Source organism: Jaculus jaculus, chromosome X (assembly GCF_020740685.1).
Source record: "Jaculus jaculus isolate mJacJac1 chromosome X, mJacJac1.mat.Y.cur, whole genome shotgun sequence".
Classification (NCBI taxonomy): domain Eukaryota; kingdom Metazoa; phylum Chordata; class Mammalia; order Rodentia; family Dipodidae; genus Jaculus; species Jaculus jaculus.
In genome coordinates this window covers 19,300,922-19,323,034 of record NC_059125.1, presented here as the reverse complement: position 1 = coordinate 19,323,034, position 22,113 = coordinate 19,300,922, and the positions used below count along the sequence as shown (strand labels likewise).

The window sequence follows — 22,113 nt, the reverse complement described above, 5'->3', positions numbered from 1 at the left end:
CAGGTAGAAAACATATTAGTCCCTAAATTAAAGGCTAAATAAAGAATATTGATTATATAGGGCTGGAGAGATGGCTTAGCGGTTAAGCGCTCGCCTATGAAGCCTAAGGACCCTGGTTCGAGGCTCGGTTCCCCAGGTCCCACGTTAGCCAGATGCACAAGGGGGTGCACGTGTCTGGAGTTCGTTTGCAGTGGCTGGAAGCCCTGGCGCGCCCATTCTCTCTCTCTCCCTCTATCTGTCTTTCTCTGTGTGTCTGTTGCTCTCAAATAAATAAATAAAAACTGAACAAAAAAAATATTTAAAAAAATTATTAAAAAAAATATTGATTATATCTATTCATCTAGTGTAGATATACATCTAAGTGCCATGGAGGTCCTAATTTTAAGATATATGATAATTAAAACACAAGTAGGTAAGAGGTAAGATTTCATATAAGAAGGTTAATATTTCCTGAAGGAATCATGATGTGCACATTTTGGAACTGACATTCTAGGTAGAATAAATAATAATAGTGATAATAATAGATGATATTTATTTGTGAAATATTCAAACATCTTTGTGAATTAGAAGAATTTAAATATCCTCATGAAGTTTTAAAAATAGTTTCATTTTAGACTTGAGTAAACCAGTGGTTTGTAAGACTTCAAGGTCACATAACTATCCAAAAAAATGGATGGATCACAATGAGATGTGTCAGAAGGCAGACCCTGGCTTCCTACAGTTTTCTACAACCAGAACAAGAACAGAGGTTAGTGAGACTTTAAATATATATATATTTACAGAAAATGAGAGAAAGAGAGAGAGAAAAAGATGCAGAGAGATAGAGAGAAACTGGGCTTGTCAGGGCCTCAAGCCAGTGCAATGAAGTCTAAATTCATGTGCCCCCTTGTGCATCTGGCTTCTGTGGAGAACCTGGGTCCTTAGGTTTTGCAGGAAAATGTCTTAACCGCTAAGCCATGTCTCTAGCCCAAGAGGGGGCATTTTAACTGGAGTGTGGTTTGTAAAGATTGGTAGGTAGACTGGAAAATGGCTTACAGTATCCTTGCTGCAGTTACAAAATAACATTTGAGAACCTCATCCAAAGTATGCTTATCTGTACAGGTTTACTACAATTGTTCATTGATATATGAATACTAGGATAAAATAGTACTGCCATCAAAGACTTCCACTTCCATCAATGCTGAAATCATAAATAAAAATAATACTCACCTTTTCAACTATGCTAATTACACTAAAAGTTATCTTTTGAATATCACTGAAGAAATATTTTAAAGTTTTACTAAACCTGACTGGTGAGCTTTCCTCTTAATATTGTATTAACACTCAATGTGCAACTTAAGTCTTTTATAGCACAATTTCATTGGATTAAAGAATAGATTTGCCATTAGTTCCATGACTCTCATTTTTCTCTTTATTGCTTAGGTGCAAAGCATTTTACCAACAGATACACCTGATAAGAAGTTGTTAAATTAAAAATGCAATAAAGCTAGATATAGTGATACAAACAAACATAAAACAATGATGGTCCAACACCTTCCTCTTTAACACTGATGGCGTTTTTTTCACCATTCTTCATATATAAGAGAATGTGACTCTAGTATATCAGTTTGGGAAAAAAAAAATTCTCTAAAAAGAGTTGAACATTAACCCAGCCCTGCTCTTTCATTCTGCAACCCCCACCACCAAGGAACTGTGTGAATGCTCAGTGGTTAAAGGTGCTTGTTTCAAAGCCTGATGACCCAGGTTCCACAGTTCTTACATAAAGCCAGATTTTTAAAGTGGTGCATGTGTTTGGAGTTTGTTTGCAGTGGCAAGAGGCTCTCTTTCTCTTTTTCTCTCTCTCCTTGCAAATAAATAAAAAAAATGTATAGATTTTAAGAAAAGAAGTGTAGTCACAGTCAATAGGTGCTCATCAGAGCAAAACCTGCATGCCCACAGGGCATGAAATCAGGCACCATGCTTACATTATCCATTTGGTAACTGTATTAGTTACTTCTTTTGTTGCTGTGACAAAATACCCAACAATAATTTATTAACCCTTCAGACTATTGTGGCAATTTGAAAGTCCTCTGCCAATTCTAATGTGCAGTACAGATATAAAGGATCAGTAATAACGACTGTAATAAGTTATACCTTAGATCCTAATGCAACCAAGAAAAGACCAGCAAACTACTACAAAGCAACAAATAAACAAACTGTCTCCATGAAGTAAACAAAAATTAAGGTGGTGTTGAACTTCTTGCAGACAAGTTGTGGAATGAAATGTTCATCTTTCACTTAATTTAGGTATTTATTGGTACTGAATGAATGATTTAAAAGTTCTTAAACCATTTTAAATGTGGCATCCAATATGACATAAAAGTAGAAGGGCAAATACATGGGTAGCTGGGCAGAAGGAGTTTAAAGATGGGGAGGGGACAAAAAGGATAATGTGGGTGATAAAGCCAACATATACACTTTTTCTCATATGAGGAACATAGATTTAAATATGCACATTTCAATATACACATCTGCATGGCATGAAAGTGGAAGGGGGACTGTTTGGGGGGCTTTTAGGAGGCAGAAGGAAACTAGAAGGAAAGGAGATGAGGCATGAAGGAGGTTAGTGGAGTTTAAGTAAGCCCAAAAGACAAGGCATATATGTATTCATTAAATATATATATTTAATGCATGTATATATACACATATAGTCAATACATATATGACAATGAATATATATGAAAATGTTATAATGAAACATATTATTTTGGATTGTAACTAAATAAACAAAGGGAAAAATGTATCCTCTGTCTTTAACCCTTAATTTAAAAAAAATAACATGATCATAAACATATACTCAGCAAGTGGTTGTGGTTACACTTGCCTGTCCTCCCTGCACCTTGGAAGGCTAAGGCCACAGGATTGTTAGTTTGAGGCCAGCCTAGACTACAAAACCAAATCTTCTCTTAAAATAAAAACGTGTTGAAATTAGGACCTGGTTCATGTTAAACTTCAATTGTGAATATCAGTCTTGCCCTCTTCTCTGGCCCCCACATGCACACACAACACCCTTTTACTACAGAGCTCACCAACAGGAGCTCTATGACATAAATCGTTCCTGAGAAAAGAGTTGGCTTCATTGTGTTTCTAGCGAGAAACAGTTGCACACTATTTAAGGAGTTGTTCATTATGTAATGGGAACTTTGTGCTTAGAACAGCTCCACAGGGAGAAGCAATATAGCTAGATGTCAAAATGTTCTCCATTTTCCAGTGCAGAAGTTTCAGATTTGCAGTATAATTTCCTTTATACTGTCATCTTTTTATGCATAGAGAAAGGGTTCCCCGAAATTTTACATCTTGGCATCCTATCAATGTTTTTAACCTGACATGGATTAAAGCATTGGTCCCTTTTGGCTCTACTCTTTGCTGGGTTCTGAGAGTTTAGAGTAGTCACAGGGCCCACAGAGCAAAGTCAGCCAGTAACTCTTTGTATGGGCAGAGGTACTTTAAATGCAAAATGAGAAATGCAGCATAAACAGGACAGAAAAAAACAAAACAAAAAAAAAGCAAAAAAAAAAAAAAACCACTTCTGTTAACACATGTGAGCTCATTATTCTTCACTTATATTGCTTTCTCCCCTCTTTGTGGTAAGAAATTTCTTAAGTTGCCACCTCCCGTAGGTAGCAATAAAGCTTCCAGGCACAGCAGAAGCAGGGCAATGAGGAATATCTCCAACAGAGGACATGAATACTTATTTGAGTTAAGGCTACTATTAGGTTTTGTTAGCCTGTGGTATGTTTTGCATGCATATTTTTGTAATGTTTTATAAATGTTATTATTAGCATCATTATGTTCAAAAAGTATAAAATAGCAAGAGTGTTGCTTTAAGAAAAGACAAGCAATTTCTATGGCAACCCTTGAGAAATAACTTGTTGAAAGGCATATATTGGTCACTTCTATGTGCCACTTTGGACTAGGAAGAAAATGCACTTTGAAAAGGCTCTTGAGAACCTGTTTTCTTTATTGATGATGGAGATTCTGTAAGGTCTATAAATCGTAGAATCATAGACTCTTAAAATAGATAGGCTCTTAAATTTTTCTTGCCAAAATTCCCAGGTGAAGAGTAATTTTCTCTAAAACATTCTTTTTTTACAGCTTGCTGATTATCCTAATATTTCCCCTCTGTTTTTCTCTAGCTACAGGATAGGCTTTTAGTTTGCTCCATGGGTACCTGAGGTAAAGTATACATTTTGTAACTTCACATGTATCTATATAATCCTATAACATAGTTCTATTGAAGGAGCTGTTACAGTTTTCCTTTCTTCTCTTTGAAGTTTTTTTTTCGAGGTAGAGTCTTGCTCAAGTCCAGGATGACATGGAATTCACTATGACTATATAGTTTCAGGGTGGCCTTGAACTCACGGTGATCTTCCTACATCTGCCTCCCAAGTGCTGGGGTTACAGGAGTGCGTCACCATGCCTAGCCTTAAACCCTCTATGTAGACAACCTTGACTTCCTATTTCTTTTTGCCTTTACTTCCCAAGTGTTGGTATTGCAGATATGCTCCGTCATTCTTGGCTATAGTGGGTATACTTGACCACAGACATGGAATTTTTCAATATCACTGATAGCACATGCTTTTGTGCCTTTTCTCTTCTTCCCATCTTGCTGGTGGCCAGAACTCATAAATGGGAGGTGGAAATGTGACAACTCTCTTGGACAACCTAGTGATAATGAGAACTGAAGCCACCATGGAAAGCAACAAGATACAAGAGGACTCTAACCTTGGGAAACAGAACAGCAAAAGAGATCTGACCAACCCAGTGCTGGTCTTTTAAATGAAGGAGGGAGAAAAAAGAAACTGTTCCAGTGAATCTTCCTCCATTGTAACTAAGCAATATATAATTATTATTAACTGGTCAGCCAGAATAAAAATGGATAGAAATTTGTGAAGAAGTCAGTTTCCCTTAATAACACAACCTGTGTTTATTAATTAATAAATTAATTAGTTAGTTAGTTAGGTTTTTTTTTTTTTTTTCTCAGCTGAAGGCCCTGGTAATATCTGCCCATTTTTCTTTTCCACGCGTATGGTTTTTTCATCCACCTTCACAAAAGCATGCTATGCTGCCCTTTATATCAAGTGGTATTTTTATTGGTCATTCTATCTTTTAAATGATATCCTTCATATGACCATCCCTATACCCTTCACAGCCTTAGTTTCCCTTGTATCATCTCTGTAATATGTGGTATTCATAAATTAATGCAAATCCTATGAATGGGATTTAATCAGTACAGATTAAAAAGAAATATGTATTAATTTCATTGGTGAAATTAAATACTATATCACTTTATGCAACAGGCCACACTAGGTCATATGAAATATTAGTTAGGGCTGATCTTCAGCTATCAGAAAACAAAAATATTTTGCTCCAATAAAAGCCACCACGTCAGATGTTCCTTAGCCTATATTTGTACACAGAATTAACTTATTAAGCTAAATTCTGTGACACCTATATTATGTGGAAACACTGATCATATTTGACCTTAAAGTAAACATACACCCTCTTTCTCTAAAAAAGAAAGAAAGAAAGAAAGGCCTTTAAGGCATATCTTGCTTGCACTTGTTAAATTTTATTTTTTATTTGGTCTTACCAAATTAAAATAAAATTGACATAATTTTAGTTTGAATCATGATTTTGACTTCTGAGTGGATTTACTCACATTTTTACTTTTGTGTCATTTCAAAAAAATCATGAGTGCATTGTCTATATTTCTTCAGTCTAATGCTCTCTGAACTGAGCTATGTTGGTAATTGTCTATATTTTTATCCAGAAAACTGATGAAAATTTGGGTCAAAGTGAAGGCAGGGAAAGTTTATGTGCCCATGCAGGCTATGCACTTCACAAGTTTTAGGAGGAATCATTGATATAGATGTGAAAGGGAGTTGTGCAATGTAGCAGACCTGAATCCAATTATTGGGTAACACCAAGAAAAACCTCCTAGATTGGCAGTTTAATAAACACTCTTCCTTGGGCATAGTTATTGAAATATCTCAATGTCCAGCTAAATGGACTTCTTTCTGTGTAATTCTTCATGTAATTTAAGAAGATATTGTGTGAGTTCATGTCAAATGCACTGCTGAAGTTTAGATATATTGCTGTAGCATGTCATCACTTTTAGAAAGGAAATCAAGTTGGCAATGTACCAGCAACGAATCCCCAATATTAATTTAATAGTCTGTTGACTATTAAAGTCTACAATAAGGGGAAAGAAACAGTTGTTCAATGTTTCAAAGTATGCTTTTCCCTCAGATTTATAGTTCTTTAAATAAAAGTGACAAGCCAAATTACTTAAAAAAATCTTGAGACATACAGGGGAAAAATTCAAGTGCTAAGTGATGGACATCTAGCTAAATAATAAAAAGTAGTTACACTAATGCTTTGTTATTTAAAATCCTTTGGACTCAAAAACTAAGAGTGATAAATTGTAAGGAGTATCCCAATACATTTTCAATTAAATGACTAAATTAATGTTGGGACATTTAATTAAAGTTCCACTCATTTTTCCAAATGCTGTTAATTATGCTGCTATCTAAAATTAAATCTCTCCCGAAACCATTTTGCATTTTTTCTGCTCATCTGATACAGATATAATTAAAATGCTACAATTTCACCTAAATGCATCCAAATATTATTAAAGAAAATATGAAAGATTGGAGTTTCAGTAACTACTTAAGAAGCTGGTATTTTAATGGGACTCCTAAAATCCTTGGGGGAAACCAATACATGTGTAAGTATGCATTTGCACATAAAAATATGAGTGCATACAATACACAGTCTCAATATTCCTCTGAAAATAAATTTCTCTCTTTATATCTAAGACACTGCTGGGAATACCACAGACAAATATAGTTTCAAAGGCTTTTTCCCAGCAAAAGATAAGAAAAATTTTAGACTCTGGGTAATTAATTTCAGGAATGAGGTTCTAACAGTTCTGTGCTCCAGTTTCCTAAACAATAAAACTTTCCTAATAGCAGCTCAGAAAGATGTTCTTTGAGAAAAATGATTCAAAATTCAGGCTTGCCAATATTGGTTTTAAACTATCAGGTTAAAAAAATCCAAATGGGACCACAGTAGCTCAGTTCCACATGCAAATTATTCTGAAGTGTCCAAGTGAAGATGAATCCTAACTCCCAAGCTTATTTTATAAAGCACATGTGACGCACAGGTACACTGAGGGAAGATGGTCTATTCTTATCCAACTTCTTTCATTTCTGTTCTTGCAGAATTGTGTTTGATTCTGACAGTTATTTTAATCGATCTGCATGAGATGGTATTCAACTCTCTGAAATTGACATGTAACCTATTGGCTTCAATCAGCCCTCCAAGTTTCTGGGTATTCATTGTTGTTTTTTTTAAATGCTTCTTTAAGAAATTAGGGGGCTGGAGATACGGCTTAGTCCTTAAAGTGCTTGCCTGCAAAACCAAAAGACTCAGGTTTGATTCTTCAATTTCCCATATAAGCCAGATAGAAGCATAAGGTAACTCCTGTGTTTAGAGTTCATTTGCAGTTCATTCTCTCTCCGTCTCTTTCTCTTTTAAATAAATAGATAGATAGATAAATACATAGACAGATAGATAGATAAGTAAATAATTAAAGGAATTAGGAGGAGTTGGGGTTAGGAAGATGACTCAGTGGATAAAATGCCTGCCTAGAAAATGTGAATACATGAGTTTGGCCTAAGTACCAGATGTTGTAACACTAACGCCTGTCATTCCAGTGTGCCTACTGAGAGAAGGGAACAGAAAGGAGAAAGGCCTGGAGGTGTGTGGGCCACCTAGCTTGGTGAACACAGTAGCACACAAAGAGACAGAAAAAGGTGGGAGATGAGGACCTCTATCTAAGGCTGTCCTCTGACCTTCATATGATCCTGTGGCACACATGCACCCACAATTACACATGAACGTGCACACACACACACACACACACACACACACACACACATACACACAGGACAGAAAAGTTACCCCCGAAATGATTACTTGCCCTTCCTTTTTTAGGTAGGACCTCATTCTAGCCCAGGCTGACCTGTAATTCACTATGTAGTCCCAGTCTGGCCTGCAACTCACAGCGATCCTCCTACCTCTGACTCCTGAGTACTGGGATTAAAGGCTTGTGGTACCATGCCCAGCTCATTTTTATGAGTCAAAGAGAGGGGTTAGGGGAAAGTTTGGGGATTTGGTAAGTGACTAATTTTTTGTTCAAATTTCTTTTGGAGATATCTCTCTCTCTCCCTCTCTCTCTCTCTCTCTCTCTCTCTCTCTCTCTCTCTCTCTCTCTCTCTCCTACTTACCAATGTCTCTCCCATTAGGTTTTACTGTGTGTGCATCATTCATCATTGTGGTTCTCAAACTGGATTATATTTTGGAATCCTGGGGTGTTGTAGTAGATACTGATGCTTGGAACCCACCTCCAGAAACAGAAATGGTCCACAGGCACAGCCTGGGAGTTAAAATTAGTAAACTTCCCACCTCAGACCTGTCAGGAGTTAAAGCAACCTGATAATAAAGGGTTATTTACTTATCAAAGAAACTGATTACCACTTTTCAAAAGGAGATTGCATACACTAAAAGGAGAATAATTAGAATCTAAGGTAAATGGTGTTGGGATATAATTAACTATAAATCTATTAGTATATGTGGCATGATATTTTATATGTGCAACTACTGTGCACTTCAGCTCTGCATGTTTGGGGCAACTGGTTACCTTAATCACTAATCCATAGTTCAGAGAGTATTGTCCTTGTTTCCTGAAGAAGACCAAAAGTCAGACTGCTTCTATTAGTTGTCCTTGTGAAACTTAGAGGCTCCTATTATGCACATAATAAATGTCACAAAAGTGTTTGTGCTAGGAAAAATAGTGGCCTGTGATGAATGTCCCTATGGACTCACAAGTAAAATTTAAGACAAGAAGAGCACATTGATTTGCCTAAATATTTTGATATTTGCTAGCATTACATGCATAGGATGGAAGAATCAAGCAATGCCTGCTGTATTTTGGGTTAGTCCCCAAATGTCCTTTGTTACACTACTGGGTAAGGAGCAGTTTTGACCACCTGATACTAAACCTAAAGGAAAACAAATCCTGTCATTGTAATGTGGTCAATGCAAGCATAATCAGAATTTTAGGAAAGGCTGGAAGCTTCCTTTCATCCATTTTCTAATAAATGTTTGCATTTTTGGAAAACTTCAGTTTGAAGTCTGAGGTTACAACCTTGAGTTGTGATGAAGTATTCAGCTCCCATCTATGTAAAACATGCCTGTGTCTGTCCATTATTTTCCCAAAAGAGGCTAAGTGCAAATGAAATGAGGTCATCTCACAGCAGGTGGGACTTTGGAGCAGTAAAGTGAGGTAAATATTTGGCATTAAGCAAGTCTCCCCTGTCTTGCCTTAAATACTTCTCCATGATTTTCTATTTTCCTACCTATAAGAATGGTCCCAACAAAAATAGAGACTGAAATGAACTTTTTTTATATTGAGCTTTAATTGAAAACCGTTTTCCATTACTATGTCAAGTTACTCAGATACAGAGACCACACAAGTCCATGTTCAAGCACAGGATTTGTCCCTTCATCAACACCAAGAGGCAGAGAATGCTTTGCTCTTCTCCAGGATGCTTTCATCTGCCTTGCATTACAGGAATGGTAGTTTCTTCCAAGCCACACTGGAAACTGAGGCTTTACATGTAGGACATCTGCCTATAGGCTGCCTTTTTAAGTTAGTGCTTAAGAAATCAACAACCCTATAATTTGTAAAGTCCTGTTTCATTTGAAATTTTAATGCAGAAGTACTAATGATATCAGCAGAAGGAGGACTTTTTACGTCTTAAATTTGGGTTAATAAGAATTTGACATAAGTTCTCCTATTATTATCATATGTATCTACAGTTAGTAAATATTCTAAGTATAGTATCATTTACCATGTTTCCACTGAGACCATTAAAAAATGACCATTTAAAAAAAATGGCAGGCAATCAACAGCCTTAAGTAATAGATTCTTTTTGTTGTTGTTGTCACTTTTCTTTATTTGAGAGCATCAGACAGAGAGAGAAAGAGGCAGATAGAGAGAGAATGGGCATGCCAGGGCCTCCAGCCACTGCAAGTGAACTCCAGACGCATGCGCCCCCTTTTGCATCTGGCTAACGTGGGTTCTGGGAAACTGAGCCTCAAACTGGGGTCCTTAGGCTTCACAGGCAAATGCTTAATGGCTAAGCCATCTCTCCAGCCCTAGATTATTTTTTTTAAGATTTTATTTTTATTCATTTATTTGAGACAGAGTGTGTGTGTGTGTGTGTGTGTGTGTGTGTGTGAAAGGGCATGTCTAGCCACTGCAAACCAACCCAAATTAATGTTTATCTGGCTTATATGGGACCTGGAGAATCAAACCTGGGTCCTTAGGCTTCACAAGCATGTGCCTTAACTGTTAAACTATCTCTCCAGCCCAAGTAACAGATTCTTTATGTAATAAATATCCTAGTTTATTTTGGGATACTATAACAAAATACTATAAATTATGTTAATTATGAATAGCAGAAATTTATTTGTCACAGTATGGGAAATCCAAAATCAATGTGCCATCAGATTCGGTGACTGAAGAGGACCAGCTTCCTGGTTAATTGATAGCAACCCCTTCCTGTGTCCTTTCAGTATAGGAGGTGGAAGGTACAATTACATTTGCCTCACTTTTAGCCACAGTATCCATGGAATTATGTAAAGGGGAAAACATTTATTTTGGCTCATGGTTTCATAGGGTCTTACTCCATCATGGTGTAGCATGGGAAAGGCAAGGAGGGGATCATTTTGGCAGAAGCATAGAGAAGAGGCTGTTCATACCACAGTGGACAGGTAAGCAAAGACTTAAGCCAGAACTTGGGATAAGGTATAACTTTTAAAGACTCATTCCCCAGTGATCTACCTTTGCCATTTAGGCCTTACCTAAGAGTTCCACAACCTATTGTCAACTGAGGAACAAGCATTCAAAATATGAGGTTGTGGGGACATTTCAGATTCATACCTTACAAGCCCCATCCTTATCCATCATGATAAATATTTCAGAACATCTACAAAAACTATATCCAATACTTTATCATCTAAAAAGTAAAGGTTCCTATAGCTACATGTGCCCATTTCTATTTCTTCTTGTACCTCTTTATTTATAAAAGATAAAAGCTTATTATCCGAGTGATTCCATTGAAATGTAAACCTTAGTTTGTCTAAAGAGAGAGAATGTAATTTTCTTTGAGTATCAAAGTATGGGCCATGCACACACTTACACAGAAATATCTTATACCATTCATTCATCTCCAGTGCATTCAAGGCCTTGTGCTGTTATTGATAACTGAGGGGATCACAGTTACTAGGTGCTCAAAATGGACTTATTCACTGATGGGGCTGCTGAGTGACAAATCCAAATCAGTTATGTGGTGCTCATTTTCCAAAGGATTACAAAGTGGTAGAATGGTATTTTTTCAATGTTATATTTATTTATTTATTTATTTATTTATTTATTTATTTATTTATTTATTTGAGAGAGAGTAGAGAGAATGGGCACGCTTCAGGGCCTGTAGCTATTGCAAATGAACTCCAGAGGCATGCACTACCTTGTGCATCTTGCTTATGTGGGTACTGAGTAATTGAACCTGGGTCTGTAGGCTTCGTAGGCAAGCCCCTTCATCACTAAGCTATCTATCCAGCCATAAAATGGTATTTTGTAAACTTTGAACACGGCATATGGTAAGAAGCACATTCATTATGGTTCCTCAAAATACTTTCTACATACATGCACATTTAGGTCTCTCTGGCTGTCCAAGACTGCCTCCCCCAGAAGCAGGTCAAGTTCCTCTGTTATGCATCCCTTTAGTACTATGCATATCTCCAGTTATGTGATACAGATGTTGAACCCATTTCTAGATCAGGGTTCTAAGGCTTTGTGAGGGTAGGGAAATTCTTCACCCCTCAGAGAACAGCAGCCTAGGGGCTATCAATCTGTAATAATATTGTATATAAAGAGATGCTCAATAATTGAACATGGATCTTATTGAATAGACAAAAGGCTCCATGAGGAGTAGATCAAAGGGTTCTCATTATTTGGAAATCTCAATGCAGAACTGAATAAATAGCTCAACATACTTTGCAGGAGCATGTACAGCAATGCTCATTTGATGGAGGGGCACAGAGGTTACATGTGGGGAACAATGTGAAATATGTCATCAACATGCAATATTAATAAGGCCAACTTTTCCCTTTTTTGTTCTCTCAAGACATTAATTTTTGTGCCTATATAAGTGTGAATGTAGGTACTTGGTACATGTGTGTGTGTGTCTGTGTGTAGGCTAGAGGTTAAAGTAGGGTATCTTCCTAAGTCACTCTCCACCTTATTATTTATTCATTAATTCATTTATTTTTTGTTTTTCAAGGTAGGGTTTCACTCTAGTCCAGGCGGACCTAGAATTAACTCTGTATTCTCAGGGTGGCCTCAAACTCATAGTGATCCTCCTACCTCTGCCTCTCGAGTGCTGGAATTAAAGGCATGTGCCACCACACCTGACCCAAATATTTTATTTTATTTTTGAGATAGGGTCTTGCTCTAGCTTCAACTGACCTGGAATTCACTATGTATTTTCAGGGTGGCCTCGAACTCACAGTGATCCTCCTACCTCTGCCTCCCAAGTACTGGAATTAAAGGTGTGCACCTCCATCCCCAGCCACCTTTTTTTTTTTTTTAACTACAAAAAGGAAGTCTTTACTAGGGAATAAGAAACTAATTAAAAGGAAAGGAAATTAGTAATCAACTTGTAAGTACTTATTCTGATGACCTAACAGAATTCTACTGGTCGGATTTCTCAGGATATCTGAACATCTGTCATCAGGTAATATTAAATTTCAATCATCCATGACAGATTAAAATAGATTTAGTTTTATAACAAACAAATCTATATATAGTTTATGAAAATGTACTGTAACATCAAAATATTTTCTTTCTTATTGGCAACTTTCATAAATATTAACAGTATACCATGATCACATTCACCTCCTACGACCCTCTTTTTTTTCCCCTTCCAAATCCTTCTACTGAATCCCTTCTTTTTTCCATACATATATTATAGTCATGAATTCCCTCACCCCTAGTCACAATTTCTCTTAGGGCTCTCCTTAGCAGGGTCCTTGATGTTCACTGTGGGATAGTTAGTGCCTCTGTTAGTTTCTGGGGAGGAGCTATCCTCGGGATGTTTCTGCCTGCCCTATAGCTCTTACAATCTTCCTGTACACTGTCCCACAGCAACCCCTGAGCCTTGGGTGTGTTAGCAGTTTGTTTTTAGTGATGAGTTCTCTGTAGCTTTTGTATTTCTGTTTCAATTTGTTTCAGTTCACCACTTTGCTTGTTATTTTCCTGGAAGCAGTTGTCAGACTAGCATTGGGGAAAATGCTCGTGTTGCTGTTTCCTTTGGTGTTTCTCCTAGACCCCAGTAAATAGGGTAAAAGTTGTAATTCTCATGTCCACCTTATTTTTTGAGGTAAGGTCTTTCACTGAACTTACAGCTTACCAATTCTGTTAGATTCTTTAACCAGCAAGACCAGTAGTTACCTGCCTCTCCCTCACTAGCACTGGGATTATAGTCAAGCACCACCATGCTTGGCATTTTGTGTGGGTGCTGGGGATGTGAACTTAAGTCCTCATTCTTGCATGACAAACACTTAACTCACTGAGCCATCTCCCCAGCCCTTGTTTTTATGTATGTGCATGTTTGCATGTGTGCATGTGCATGCTACTGAGTGTGGAGGCCAGAGGACAAGCTTAGGTGTCATCCTTAGGAATGCCATCCACTTCCTTTGAGACAAGGTCTCTCATTACCCTGGCACACTCTGATTAGACTTGACTGGCTAGCAGGAGAGCTCCAGAAATCTGTCTGTCTTTGTCTTTCTGGCACTGGCATTATAGGCATGTGCCACCATACCTGAAGCATGTTTACTAGGGTTCTGGAGCTTAAACTCAAATCCTCATGCTTATGAGGCAAGCATTTTATCAACTGAGCCATATTCCCAGCCCCAAGACATTTTCCTAAATGGTTTATTCATGTTTATCTACTTTCCTTTACTCCATTTATTCTGTCATTTTACTACCCTATTGTGTGGACAAAACATAAAAAATGGATGTTTCCTAGAAAGTTGGGACAAAATATAATGTTCCATGTCATAATTTTTTGCACATGTGTGTGGTATGTGTTTCTGTGTGTGTGTTAGTATATCTGTGGGTATACATATATCTGGGTGTGCATGTATGTGTATTGGAGGCTGCAGTTCCACTGCACTATCATTGTCATTCACTTTCCACTTTACTTATTGAAACAGGGTCTCTCCTGAACCCAGGTCTCAGCGATTTATCAGTCTAGCTAACCAGCTTTCCTGGTGGATCCACCTATCTCCATCCTTGGAGTGCTGCAATTACAAGTGTGCAACGTCTCAACAGCTCAGCCTTTACACAGGTGCTAATGATCTGAACCAGTTCTTCACACTTACATAGAATGAACACTTTACCAATTATGCCATCTCCTCAACTCAACACTGCTTAATACTTTTATGTTGCTTTATCCTGTCTAAAAAATTAGAAAGGGGCTAGAGACATAGCTTAGTCATTAAGATTCTTGCCTTTGAAGCTTAAGGACCCAGGTTAAACTCCCCAGAGCCCAAACGCACAAGATGTTGCATGTGCACAAGATGGCTCATGTGTTTGGCATTTGACTGAAGTGGTCAGGGGCCCTGACTTGCCAATTCTCTATGTTTCTCGCTTGCTCTCCTCTCTGTCATAAAAAATAAAAAATAAAAAAAATAGAAAAATCTTGGAAAATAATCTCAGTTAAGGCAGGATTTAGAAACTATCTTTTATAAAAGGGGAAGTTATTTCTTTAGGGTCATCTTCACGTGTTAGGAATTGGTCATTCATTTTTAAGTGAAATGATTAAATTGCATGTGTATTTTTGGAGGTCATTAATGAGAAAACTAAAGGCAGAAATAAAGTTGTTTGGCCTACTTTGTAAACACCTTCATGTGGATGACAAATGATAATTCCCAAGTAAAGTTTGCATCATGTTCTCAAAGAAGAACACTGACCCAAGGTAGGTTGAGGATAGAGTTCAATGGTGAGTAGACATGAGGCCCTAGGTTTGGTCCCTAGTACTGCCAAAAGAAAGAAAAGATGATCTAAAATAAAATTCCCACTTGACAACAAAGAAGAATGAGTTTTTTTTTAATTATCTGCACAGGAATTTAGCTTTAGGCAAAAGTGGTAAAGAAACTAATGGATCAGGCTATTCCACTACCAGATCAAACTTATTATAACCAACCAGAACCAGAAATTTAAAATACTGCACAGGTCACATAGTCTGGACCATTGAGGTGCACATGGTTCTCCGTTCAATGAATTAGTGCTCAGAAGAACATGTTCATAACATGTAAAAAAAAAACATCTAGCTATGAACTGCTGGCACCCATCTCTTTTATTGTACTGCACCGCTACTAACACTAGAGATTTATAGCACAGTAAGTGACCTTGTCTGGCAGACTGGTGTGAACCAACCAACAATAGTCTGGAGCGGCTATACCATGGACTGACTTCTTTGTTATTTATACTTGAAATACTTCAAGTCAGTAACTTGTTTCCATCCAGTGTCCCCTGAAATCCAAAGCATCTAAATGTTATCTCCCATGCCATGTTTCATGGATTGTCATGTTAAAACGTGAATCTCAAATGTACATAGTGTGTTGAGACATCTAAGAAAGGGACAAACATTGCTATTCTGACCATGAATGGAGACTCTTCATTTGGGGTAAACAGTAAAAAGCTGAGACATCCCTTCCTCTCAGAAGTAAGGAAGTGTTTGGCTATTCTTCAGATGTGATATGTACCTTCTTTTTTTCATAAAATTCTTTAGTGAAACAAAGACTACTCTAAAACCTCAGAATGGAAGAGGGTAATATCTGCTTTGAATGAAGTAAACTATCATGCTTCCAGTTAAAGATTTCAGGGGAATTCTGGGCATGTATAGAAGCTTGGGTATCATGCTAAGTGGCAGTATGTACATGTAAATCCCATCATGTAGAAGGCTGAGGCAGGAGGGTCATGAGTCTGAGGCTAACCTGGGCTTCATAGTGAGATTTCTTGTCTCAAAAGCTAAAAGCTGGAATCAATCCAGATGTCCATCATTAGAAGAATTGATAACAAAGATGTGGTATATCTACACAATGGAATTCTATACAGCAGTAAGAAAAAACGATGCAAAGAAATTTGAGAAAAAATGGTTGAACCTGGAACAGATCATTCTCAGTGAACTCACCCAATCACAGAAAAAAAAAATTGACACATAGTCTCACTCATCTACAACACTTAACCTGAATCTGCCCAAGATGCCTTACATACCCAGCAAGCACCTCATGGACTAGACAATAGGAATGAAGGGAGGACGGGGAGGGCATCGAAGGGTGGAAAACAGTAATCTGGACCCAAACGGCATTGGTACCATAAAATTCTACTTCCTAAAAGTCAGACCAAATGGCTGAACCTTCACTAGACCTTTACAGGAAACACCTGAACCACAAGACACTGGAGAGGGTAGGATCAAGACTAACCTAAATCTTCTACATCTTCCCTCCCTCCCTCTCCCCCTCTCCCCTCTATCTCTCTCCTATCTAACTCTTGTATATTAGTTATCTTTTTCCTCAATTTATTAGTGGGCACTGACCTGTAACCCCCACTTTCAGCTTGGGGCTACCATCCACAATGAGCTTTTGATCAGAGAAACCTACAAGATTTCCCAAAACAATGACAGACTTCTGTCAGAGTACTTGATGACCCACCAAAGGCCAGTGGTAAGACTCTATTGCTGAAGACTCCATATGCAGCTGATACGCAAAATCGAACGGCATGGCTGGAAGCCAGGAGAGAGTCAGTCCCCAGACAGTCAGTGTGTCTAGTGCCAGAAGGCGCTACATGGGCGACTGGGGGAAACGACCAATATCTGTCCAAGCAACTCATTGTCTAATCTAATTAGCAACAAATAACCTGACGTGATGCCCACACAAGTGCAATAGTGGCACACAGCCATGGTGAGGAACCAACTACTCTTGATTTGGCTAACTGATAACTCAGTGGTACTAGACCCATAGCTGGAGCTGGGAAACAAGTCAGAACCATACCCAAACACAAGCCCACTCTACAATATCAAGCTATCATCAATCATGGGGTACAAGAGGGCCTACACCTATCAATCTGTCTATCAAAAAAGTAAGTGTTATCTCAATTTTCTGGGTGCTAACTTACTCTCCGTTGGAGAATCTGCTTCTCTTTTTCAGATAGATGCAGATCCTATGGAGAGAGCTGCCCCAACATACCTCAAAAGGGGCCCAACTGAAACTAAGGACAATTGGCGACACAAGCAAGAGTGCTGTTTTCCTGGTGAACCAGATACCAGCACAAAGGGGAAGGAGAACAACACACAGAAAAATCAACTCCTACCAAATCAGAGAGCCAGAGCCTCAGAGGCCCCCAACACCTCAGCACTGAAGCAGACCAAAAATGAACACAACATGGCTCAGGGAAATTTTGCAGAAGAGGGGGCGGGAAGAATGTCAGAGTCACATGTTGGGTCATGATTTGCAGAGACATTTATCATACCAATAACTGTGGGCTAACTCCACAATGTACGACCCATTTACATCAACAAGGAGGGTCTAATGGGAGGGGTAGATCATAGATGAGCCTAAACAATGGTACCAAACTGCCTGTATTTGATGAAAAGAAAACTAATAAATCAAATTAAAAAACAACAATATAAAACAAAAACCTTAAAGTACTACTGGTAGGAATGTGGAATTCAGTATCTAAAAATCTAAAAATGGAACTATCACATGATCCAGCCACACTTCCGTACAGATGTGTGAGACACTTGGAGAATTCTGCTATCACCATGAATATCACCTGTCCCACCCCTCAGCCTTTTCTCTTCACAATAAAATCATCCATTGAAAACTTCTACATACATTGACACGAGTTCAGAGGAAGCATACATATGGCTCCATGATCTAATCTTCATCAATTGAGAATTATCAACATTTTCTGATTAGGTATAATAAACTAGGGTATTTAGTGATATTAACCACAAATGCCCTCTCAGCTCCATGAAGCAACGCAACCACTCCCTCCTGTGTATGATTGTTTGTATGATTCTTCATTCCTTCTACAAGATGCCATACGGCAGAAATCATGACTGTTTGATCACTGGTCTTAGAGTACCTAGCAAAATGCTTGCCATTTAGATCAATAAAATATGTAATGAATGCTTGCATTTATGGAAGAATGAGTGAAAAATACATGTAGTTGCTTGAGTGTCAAGGAAACATCTGAAGATGGATGGACTAAAGATACTAAGTTTTAAATTTTAGCTAAGAACATACAAGGCCAAAGATGGCTTGTTTCTATTGCATAGAATCTACATAATTAAGAATTCACAAATAAAGCCAGTTGTGGTGGCACACACCTTTAATCCCAGCACTTGGGAGACAGAGGTAGGAGGGTCACCATGAGTTCAAGGCCACCCTGAGACTCCATCATGAATTCCAGGTCAGCCTGAGCTAGAGTGAGACCCTACCTCAGAAAACAAAATCAAAACAAAACTAAATTCTCACCATGCTTGGTGAGAATTATTATTATGTTTTTTACACTCAACGATAGGTCAAGGCTATAATCAGCAGTACCTGGACAGTAAACTATGAAAAAAAATATGTTTATTTTTTTTGTTATTGTAGCTTTTAATGACACCTGGAAATATATGAATAAAGGCATGATCTTTGCAACAAGGACATTGTATTTGTCTAGAAAAGGTCAAACTAAAACAAATTACCTGCCTAGTATCATGTTAATCTGCTTTCCACTTTCCACAAGGGTGTATTCCACTCACTTAGCCTTCAGCAATTTAAAAATTCCTGATCTTAACGTTCTCTGAAATGCACAGGTTTTATAGCTAAGATTTTAAGAGACACCATTACCTGACAGTAACGACAGTGTTAGCTGCCCTGGTGACTGGATTTGCTGGGATACTTAAATAATACTCCAAATCAAATGATAATTTTCGAGGGGATGTCAGGAAAGGAGAAAGGGAAGGACAAAATGCCAACATTTAACTTGGTTTTGAAACATACCACACTGTGCCTTCACTTAGCTTCTTATTTTACTGGAAAAAAATATCCTTAGCAATCCATCTTTCTTTGGGAGCATGAATGACATTTTACTGTGATGTGATTATAAGAAACAAAATCCCTTGGAGATGCTGCCTTAAAATATTTCTCTTTATAATGTTCTGAGCTCGACAAACCTTGGTAGAAAACAGAATACTCTTAATTATGAATAAATTAACTAAATTAGTAACATGAGATGGATATGCAATTAAGGGATTGTTAATTGAAACTGGAAACACAGCTGTATACAGCTTAGAAATGAATCATACCAGTAATGACGCAGATGTTTATAAAATGTGATTATCTTTAGTGGAGACAGCACTGCATCTCCCAAGCCATTCTTACATTGTGTCACTGAAATGGTTTTTAAACCCGTGAACACCAGGAATCAGTATTTCACGGATGGCAAATTAGGCTCCCTGGATATGGGAATTAGTGTTGTCTGAATGTCAGCAATTTGATTCTCCAGCTTTCAAAGAGTGGAGATAGGGAGCCAACAACAAACATCTGTTAGATGCATGGTCTTCAAAAACAAAAACAACCAAAAGTTTCTGGCAAAGAGATGCGTGCTTCAGTCAGAGACGGCGGGGAAGAGAATCTGCACACAGTCACTCTGCTGGAGGAGACTGTTATGAAATGTACAGAAGTGCAGCCCCAGTTCCCAGCAAGTGAAAATAAATGCACAATGGAAAATGCCCCCTCTGCTGGCAGATGCTCTAAAACAACTTTTGCTATGCTTTTAGGCAACCCATTAAGAGTGGGGGAAAACACCCAAATCTTCCAAACGAAAGGAAGCAGTAGAAATCCTGTCATTACGTGCATTGTATATTTAAATGTATCAATAATATCAATGATTCTCCCCTCTGGGAAACCTCCTTGTTTTCTTTTTTTTTTTTTTATTGCACACAATTTTGTCCTCCATGTAATTTCCATTTGTCCTAAGAAATCTGGTTGGACCTGGTTTTTGTTGGAATTTTATATGGTCATTGCACAGACTTCACTTGGATAAAGTTGAGGGAGAAACTGGATATGGTATCATAACCATGCTGTAACGATGATGGATTCAAGTGCTCAGCTAAGTAAATCATTGTCATTGAGATTCTGGATCCATGTCTGTGCAAGGATATGTTTGCTTCTCAAAATCAACAACTCCTTGAGGCTGCATGTGTTTACAAGTGTGGTATATATCACATTTCCTATAGGTGGCAAGCTAGCCACTATAAGGCTTAGTCACAAAGAGAAAGACACAGTTTTAGATGCTGACCAAAAGAAGATATACTTTTCACTTTAGCTTATCCTCTCCCACTGTTCTTTCTCATTGGAAAGAAAACAAAATATAACAGGAGATGATCTTACTACTTTCCTCTACCAAAATAATGCAAAGAAAATCATTTTTTTCCCTTTTAATTCTGTAGAGATCTTCATAGCTCCCTTTAATGATGCATTTGGGTAACTTGGGGTCCAAATAAAGAATTCAATTTTACACTTTATATTGGCCACAGTCATATGGGATACACCCTAGCTGTGTTTTTTAAAAAGCTGTTTCAGGAATGAATGAGAATAAATATAGGCATATAAAGAAGACACACCACTGTGAATTGTTCGCTTTTCTCTCTCCCTCCCTCCCTTCATCCCTTCCTTCCTTCCTTCCTTCCTTCCTTCCTTCCTTCCTTCCTTCCTTCTTTCTTTCTTTCTTTCTTTCTTTCTTTGTTTCGTCTTTCTTTTTTTTTTTCTGTTTTTGTTGTTCCAAGGTGGCCTCGAACTCATGGTTATCCTCCTACCTCTGCCTCCCAAGTGCTGGGATTAAAGGCATGTGCCACCATGCCTGGCTTCATTGTTCTCTTTTCTATGGTGGATCCCTGTAAGTGTGGAATTTGTTAAATTTTGGCCAAGGACTCTTTCAGTCCTTGTACAGGCTTGGCCTGTAACTTCAGTATTGATTTGCTGTTATACAGGTTCAAACTTCTCTAAATTTCATTACTTGAAGGGACACCTTGCAATTCCATATACAGGTATAATAAAATAAAAGCAATATGTATACTGTGAGCTTTGAAAAGACACTTTCCCCACAGTATGCTGGACAAAATTTCTCCTGAGTACATTATAACTTTAGACATAGTAATGACAAAATCAATATTATTTATTATCAATTGAACTTATATTTTCAACTCTGAACATACGTATTCTGAATGATACTATTTGTTGGAACACATTAGTGCCATGCCTAGCTATAAGTCCACCTAAAAACTATGTTTCATTCCCTGATAAAACAGCTCAATTGTGTTTAGATGTTGAACATCATAGAACACAGTTTTGGAGGAAATATGATCTCAAGGTATCATGGTAACCTTACCCCTAATAGGTAGAGATTGATTTAAAAAAGTTTTATTGGGTACATGGGGGACTGAGGCAGGAGGATTGCAAGTTGGTGGACTACTGGGATACCCAGTGAGATCTTGCTTCAAGACTAAGTAAGAAAGAAAGCAAAAAAGAAGAAGGAAAGGAAATAGGGAAGGAAGAGAGGGGGAGAAGGAAGAAAGGAAGGGGAAGGAAAGGAATAAAGTAAGCTAGTTTACTAGTTATGGCAGACATATAAGGGGGGAGATCTGCTAGTGAGCTTCTGGAAAATGTTTTCTTCTCCAAACACTGGCATGAAACATACACACAGGTGAGTATATGCACTTGTGCACACACACCTGTGTGGATATCTGAAAATATGCTGCTACTGCATTAGGAAGTGACTTTGGGACCTGAGGAAAAAGCCAGAAGCCTTCAGCAAAGTTTGATTTTTGGTAGACTTAGTTGGTGAATGAACCAACTGTAGATCTGATGGCCTTTGATGTCTTG

The 22,113-nt window shown here is 37.9% G+C and overlaps 1 protein-coding gene across 1 annotated transcript in view; it reads right to left on the bottom strand.

Annotated features, from left to right (window-relative positions):
- The window catches only part of Dmd (dystrophin), a 2,157,654-nt gene that overhangs the window by 321,664 nt on the left and 1,813,877 nt on the right, over positions 1-22,113 (bottom strand). The window lies entirely within an intron of this gene.